The following is an 8,418-nucleotide window of genomic DNA, read 5'->3' as shown; positions in this document are numbered from 1 at the left end:
ACAAAGAAAATATCAATTATTCATCTATATTAATATATATTTGTCTAGTGCGAATGTACATTATTTTGATGCAAAAGTTTAGTAATAATCATTCTATTTTTTCATATGTATTGTAAAAATGATTATCATTTAATTTTTTTGGGAATTAAATTAATTGTGTAATATTTATGAATGTATTTTAAAAGATTTAGAGGCAAAACATGTCATGATACGACCACTTACCTGATTCTAATGATATAATATCCTATTTGACTTTTTACCAATGTAAGAGTTTGTTATGCCAAAAACCACAGCATCTTCTAAAATGGGAAATTTTTCTTATAAGATTTAATATTTTATTCTATTAAAATATTTTAAGAGTTTATTATTAAAATAAAATTCAACGTCTTAAAAGATTCTAAAATCTTTTATTAAATATAATAACTTATAAGATATTTTAAATAAACTTTGCCAAATACATCATAAAAATCAAGAAATAACTGTATATATGTCCGCATCCATATATACAAACCTGAGAACGTCTCTAAATATCCGAAACAATTATTTGTTTATATAGTTCTTTAACTTTGCCTACTATTGATTTTAGCCTTTTTAGCCTATGTATTTTAGTTTTAGTCTGTAACTTTTAGAAATGTGTTAGTCCTCTAACCTAATTTCGGACAATTTTACCTCTACAGAACTTTTTAAAGAGCAAATTTAGTCCATTTTCATTCATTTTGCATTTCATAACTAATGCTCACTAGAAGGTATGAATATATGGAGACTTAATTTTATTTTGAAAGCATATTGGGTCTTTTAAGAGCATAATAATGATGGATTCTTAAGTTTTATTTTCAAAATAGCAAAAGAGTCCGAAATTAGGTTAATGGACTAGATCTACAAAAAATTAATAGATAAAAAACTAAATTTAATATTACCAAAGCTATAAGACCAAAAGAAATTCAGATCACAATTATAGGAAGAAAATTTTCTTTTTCCCTTAAATATTCCGCTGCAATGGAAGATGATTTCATGAGAACTACCCACTTTGAAGAAATAATGAGAAATATGAGTCCGAACTTACATCAATATTCAAATTTATTTAGGTTGTATTGAAATTTATAGAATACTTTAAATTTAAACTATCATAGTGCAGTATCTCAGTTTGTTAGAACGTAGTTTTATGAATCAAGGGTCACGGGTTTCAACTTCGCCGGGATCATAACCGAATTATATTTTGCACAGTGGTATTTTTTTCAAATAAAATACATAGGAAAAAAACTAATTAGATTTCATTGGAAGGCGAATGTCATCGAGCAGAATCCGGTCAACCCGTCGTTGATTATTGTTTTTCTTCCTCTTTGATAATATTATAAATAATATAGTTAGACCCATTTACTTCGAGCATCGAATTAAATAACTAGTAGAATTATTCAATGACTTCACATATTTTTTGTAGGACAAAAACCTTTAAACTGTTGTTTACAAAAATTTAATAGACAAAAATATTATTATTATTATTATTCAGTCAAATATTAAGGGTATAATGATCATTTTTTCTTTTAATACAAGTTTGGGACTATTTTATACCACCTCCATATATGGTATTAATTATTCAAATATAATAATAATTAGTATAGGGTTTAGATTTCATATCAAGCCCTCATACATCAATTTAAATATATACTAATTTTTTTCATACAAACTTATATATCAAAATAAACTGACCTTAAGAATTAATTTTACAATGACGTATACATAGGAGACGTCTTAATCCAACAAATTGTTTATTACATATGGGGATAAGAAAAAGACAGTTTTCCTGAAAATGTGAAACAAATAGAATATTAGATTGGTTCAGTTACCTCTCACAAACCAAAAAAATGATCTATGTGTAAAATACACTCTGCCCATTCAATTATCTGTTAGGTAACAATATTATCCTTATATTATATATATATATTTAGTTCAAAGAATTTCTTCTTTTTAGTAATATTTTATTATAAGTTTAATTAGAATTTTCTTAATTGAAAAAATATCTTTTATTTATAATAAAATAAAATATAATTAGTAGTTAAATAGTTTGAATTTATTTTTTTACCAATTCAAAGTTAATTAATAAATGAATACAATAAATACACAAGAAATTTTCATGAAAAGAATTTATTAATTTGGTGATAAAATTAAGTTATTAACTATTTTATTTTTAGATAAAAATAAATACTTAAATATCAGTTTTTTAATATATTTTCTTTAAAATTATGATAAAATATATTTATTTATTTATTAAAAAATATTATAATTTTGGTTAAAGCATATATATATATATATATATATATTTGTCAATTTCTTTTAAGAAGTATATTTGAGTTGTTGGTTATTATATTTATTATGTATCTACTATATGTATATATATATATATATATTAATTTATACTTAAATATACTAAAAATAATATAATTATTTAAGACATGAGGTGTACTTTTGTTCATTGAAAAGGGTAAATATTACATTTGTTAGTTTAAAGATTAAATGTTATATGAAGAATAATTTAGGGATAAAATGTATTTTCCATAATTTCCTAAGTGAAACGGAAATCTTAATCAAAATGGTTTAATTACCAAACTTTGCAATTTGGAATGAGTTCGGATTAAAATTACCCAAAAACACAAAAATAAATCTCAATTTAAATTACATCTATAAATATGAAAAAGAAATCACCCAAAACTTTTGAAATCTATTTTCTAAAGAAAGGAGCAACTTCTTTGGCTTTTAGTATGCAATAATTTTTTGAAAAATTATAAATACATCTTTTGTTAAAATAAGTGACTGTTAAGTTAATTGTTGGTTTATTGTCATTAATCCTAAATGATTTTTTTCAATAAAATGTTAATATTGAGAATTGTTCTTTGGTCATCTTCATCATTTTTTATATAATATTTGTATGCATTTGATTGAAACCCTTAGATCATGATAATATGGGGTTGGGTCACGCATAGGATAACAATAATAAGGCATTGATTGGTATGACTAGAATTCCTTAGATGTAATAGTGCATGAATTAGTCATTTGACTTGAAGAGCCACAGTAGCCCTGTGTATAGGGCGACTATGTCTTGGTGTTGGCTGATGTGGCTACATAAACATGTAATTATCAAAACACCCTATACTAGTGCATTTATAACGTACGTGGAGGTTATCATTTTCCAATAAAGGATCCGTTGCCCACCATAAGATGATGGTGATCTTCTTTGTATTCTATGTTGTGTACTCTCCACAAGTCTGTAGCCGAAACTATCAATCAAATAGAAAAAAGAGTTTTCTATATTGATTGAAGAGACACACCAATAAAATATATAGATAGATATCGAAGTCTAGGATGGGAACCGAGTTTGAATTTTGTGCCTTAAACTTTGATAGATAGATGGCTTGATGAAGGGAGCCTGTGTGTACGACATGCACAACTTGTGGGTTCACAAAAATTCACCGATTATTTAGTGTCACAGACCATTGCTAGATGACCACCCATGATAACGCTTATCCTCCAATTAAGGAGTTAATTGAGGATAATAAATTATGATATGATTTAATTAATCTAATGCAAATAAGTTGCTAATTATATTGTATATGTGATACAAGCCCAAGTCTAATTGAGTAGTGAACCAAAAGGGTCACACACAAATCCATGATGAAAATTTTGAAAATAATTAATTGGGTTAGTTATTGAGAAGATAGAGAAGCAAAGTTGAACTTGTCTTCTTGAGAAGAAGAAGCAAAATCAAATCCTTTTGAGATAAATAAGCAAATTTAAACTTCTTTCCACAAGATGAACATGTGATGAAAAAACAAAATTGAACTTGTCTTTATAAGATAGAAAAGCAAAGTTGAACTTCTTTTCGTTAGATGAAAAAGTAAAATTGAACTTCTCCTTTTAAGATGAACAAACAAATTTAAACTTGTCTTCTTGAGAAGAGGTAACAAAGTCGAACTTCTCTTTATAAGAAAAAGAAGCTAAGTTGACTTCCTCTTCATAAGATGAAGAAGCAAAGTTGTATTTCTCTTCATAGTATGACAAAATACTTTATCATTTTGCAAAAATGAAGAATCAAATTTGTCTTCCTCTTGCAAGAAGAAGAATCAAACTTGTTTTCCTCTTAGCATGAAAAAGAAGACAAGTTGAACTTTGCCTTTGATTAAGATGTATAAATAGAGGGCCATTGTTGAAAATTATACACTCCAATTTATGCTCTCTTTCTCTCTTTCTCTCTTTCTCTCATTGCTCTCGTTCCTTCCCAAGAGAAACGAGTCAACAACAAAGGCATGAAGATGGTACAAGCACCGAGGAAGAGGCAACAACAACAAGAAAAAGGAAAGAATATTTAACATGGGGTAAATTACCTTTTATCTTTCGAACTATGCCCGATTTTACACATTGTAATAATTCTTTTTTTTGTATCAACTTACAGTCTTAACTTTGCAAAATTTACATATATGATTATTTTTTTAGTTGAATTTCTATCGTAAAAACATCAAATGTTGTGCATATATAAAAAATATCACATCTCATAACCATTAAATAGCACATGTATAGAGCATGTGATGTTTTTTCGATAAAAAAAAATGATTGAAAAATAGTTATATAAATGGTAAAGTGCAAAATTTTGTAAAATTGATATGGTAAGTGGACAAAAAAAAAATTAGATGGCAAAGTGTAAAAAGGTCATAGTTCGGATGGCAAAATATAATTAACCTTTAATATATTAGATCAATCAATTACTAAATTATGTTAAAATAATGAGCTAATCTACCATGGGAACGCCTTCAAGATTTGATCTACCAATAATATTAAGAATCATAAAGACCTAATTATAATCAACAAATTCTAATAAGGATTTATTTAAGCGAGATTATGCATTTTCCACAACATAATCACTACTACGACATAATGAACTATGTTGTGTTGGACTACACAAATAATTTTGAATTTGCAAGTCCAATTGATTAGGAAAATATATTCTTGACATGAATAATAGGCCTTATCATTCATAAATTAGATTATTTATGATGAAAATATAGAGAGAGCAAAATACAAATTGAACTTGGTTTATTGACCATGCAGTCTGAATTACAGTGAAAACTAACAAATCGAACTATGAGAATTTAGCCCCAAGAATCAAGAAAAGGAAGTGACCACAAATAAATGCAGCAAGAAAGAAATTCATAGATTGACACGACATTGCCTCCATGAATACCGAATTATCTTAGCCTAGTCTTAAAATTTATTTGAGTTCATCGTAAATTGGTTCGTAGACCAACAAAAAAAAAAGTGTAGGTAGTGTGGTGATAAAAACAATACTCCATTTATTGAGAGGAAAATAATATATAAATCAAATGAAAATCCTAATAATTAAAAAAATTGAGTAATTGGAGCAGTAACGCATGTGGCAACCACAGTAACTTTGTGTTCATTTATACATAATTAAATTAATAATAACATACCAAAGGAATTTAAGCGGTTATTTTTCTAGAAACAAGACGCATGAGTGCGTTGAAAATGCGAAAAGTTATCGAAGCTTACTAAACTAAAAACCGCACCTGGACACTAGGTACATAAATCGCAGTGATTAAGTTTTAGGTTTTTTGCAGTCAAAATTTTGCCCAACTACTAGAATATTTAAGCAGTGTCATTTGCACCACCATATATTCCACAAGGTAATATTGGTGCATCGAAAAATAATCAACAACCGGTCAATCATTGTTAAACAACAGCGTGCGTTTGAGCCACGACCTATCCACAATAAACCGAAAACAACATTAACATAAACCAACATATGTTACCATCTCCCCAACTCTCCAAGAGCAAATTCCCATTTCCATAATGAGAACAACACAAACAAATGGTGACGATGTTCAATTGTGCTTGTCCTACAGTACTAAACTCTAAACCCCACCTAGATACCGAGTACATCAATCTTCACCATCTTGAACTTTTCATCAATGGCTGCTTAGACACCAAATAAATATGTTGAAACTCTTATGGACTCCACTGACATACTTTCAATATTTTTTTTCGTTCCACATAGCAACGCCTTTGTATACTGTTATTAGTGGACTACGCACTTCTCTCCTTCATCGCAATGATTAAGTTATGGGTTTCCCACGTCCTATCACTACATAGTTATGAAATAATAAAACTTCTAAATGCTACATATAAACACACACAAAATACACATAGGAGTCTTCTCGATAACTAATTTAGCCAAAATGAAACAACAACACACGTGGGAAAGAGAACATTTTACCAACTTCTCTCGCCCGCTAAGAAAAGACTCATGATTCCTAGTCATTATCTTCAAATCCAAACTGACAAAACTATAACATCCCCGATGCCAAATTAATATTCTCGGCGATGAAAAAACACAAATAATTGCCAACAGTATTCATTTTTAATTTGTTTCAATTACTAAACTCTAAAGTCGATCAAAATACCGAGGATGTACATCATCTTGGATTTTTGAACAATAGATGCTTGAAGACTAAACAACATACCAAAACTCTGTGGGACTCCCTTATCATATTTTTGATTTTTCACTTTATTTCAAAACATCAACACCTTGGTACACCATTATCGGTATACTTTGCACTATCATTAAGTTATAGCTTTCTGCCTTTGAACTTCTGCACAGCTACAAAATAATGAGATTTCTATACGACATACATAAACACACACAACATACACATAAATCAATGCTCACATATGCACCATACAACCAAAGAAACAATTTGATAACTACCACCACGAAAACACACAAGAAAAGTATTAATCTACAAACACAAACACATTAATTATTTCTCAATATCATCAATAGGACACAGATATATGGATGCGACCTGAGGTTAGTTGGCACTCTTCGATTTTTTCTCTTCCCACTAAATGTGCTCTCCTAGCCAAACATCATCGTGACCGAAACAATTTCTACTTCCTTGATTTTTAACTCTTCCTTTTGCCAATTAATTTTCGAATGGTATCAGATTTATATTGCAAAGTAATGAAAATAAAAATGAGAAGTGCACTGCTTTAAAGTAATGTAATACCTACCACTTATTTAACCAGTGAAATTACAAAAAAAAAAGTCAAATTGATTGGGAACACACTATTATATCGCTCAGTCAACAAAAACAATCTTGTTTATATGCACAACACAACTCAAAAGAAATGACATGGTGAAAAATGAAATGTTGTTGGACCAAACAACATTGTAACAAACAGACATCGCAAAGACGGACTAAATAATCAAAATTATTTTGCTACAAAATACAAAAACAAATAATGTGCACTGTTCATACCAAGAGACATATCTCAAATGCCATATTACATCTGCAGTTGTAAAAAGACATATCTCAAATATCAGATTACGCATGGACCTTAGTGAGTTCTATAATAAGATCCATCACTCAACATGAGATAATGATAAATATCTTAATTATTTTATTTCTCTATTCAAAGTGTTTTCCAAGCCCGTGGGCAAGATAATTGATCAAATGGTGAAGTGAGTTTCTGAAGCGTATTTATATGTCACCCATTTGTTTTCATGACCTCTGTATAGTTATATATTTATATCTCTAACAAAAAACACACCTTGCTCAAATCATTAAAAAAATATGTGAATAGGATTTTCTTAAGAATTTGGAAGCATATAATTGTTAAATGAAAAGAAATGTTGCATCACAAACTTGAAGTAGGCCAAATTATACGGCTAAATCAAGAAATGCATGTCTAGATTTCCTACATAGAGTAACCTACAATGGTTCTCTAAATATTATGATGCAACAAGAAATAATTTCGAAGCAGTTACACAACTAGAAAAATAATGAGCTATATCAGTGTATAAATATAAACAAACATCAAATTATTAGTGTAGCACAAAATAAAAATAAAATACTACAAACTTTAATTCAGATGTAAAATAAAATTAAATTCTTTTAAGGTTACTATTGCAACTAAATACTGTAAAACCAAAGAATTGATGTAAGCCAAGATGCAACACTAAATCAAATAAGATAACTTTAAGGTCAATTTAACGACAAATTTTAAAAATAAAAAATAAAAAAACAAGAACTTGAGACAAGATAATGTTAATGAGAAATTAATATGTACTTGGTCCCGTAGCTCAGTTGGTTAGAGCGTTGGTCTTATGAGCCGAAGGTCGCGGGTTCGAGCCCCGCCGGGACCATAATTATTTATTTTTTGCACAATTTGCATTTGATACTAAAAAAAATAGGAGAAAACATGATAAGAATACAAAAAAATAGCTAGATCTTAGATATAATTGGAAGGTAAAAGACTTAGAGAAAATTTGGTCAAAAAATCATTATTTTTTTTGTTTTTGATAATATTATAATTAGGTAAGAATTGATTTTGTCATTAGGTCTTATGAGC

The 8,418-nt window shown here is 28.5% G+C and overlaps 1 non-coding gene across 1 annotated transcript; it reads left to right on the top strand.

Moving 5' to 3' along the window:
* The first annotated feature begins 8,138 nt into the window (after positions 1–8,138).
* TRNAI-UAU (transfer RNA isoleucine (anticodon UAU)) lies at positions 8,139–8,212 on the top strand. The gene has a single exon. It is a non-coding gene; the product is annotated as a tRNA-Ile (tRNA).
* Positions 8,213–8,418: the final 206 nt, after the last annotated feature.

The sequence above is a fragment of the Sesamum indicum genome, linkage group LG5, assembly GCF_026168435.1.
Source record: "Sesamum indicum cultivar Baizhima isolate 11 linkage group LG5, ASM2616843v1, whole genome shotgun sequence".
Lineage (NCBI taxonomy): Eukaryota > Viridiplantae > Streptophyta > Magnoliopsida > Lamiales > Pedaliaceae > Sesamum > Sesamum indicum.
The sequence above is the reverse complement of the archived record's forward strand: the minus strand, read 5'-3'. Positions and strand labels throughout refer to the sequence as shown.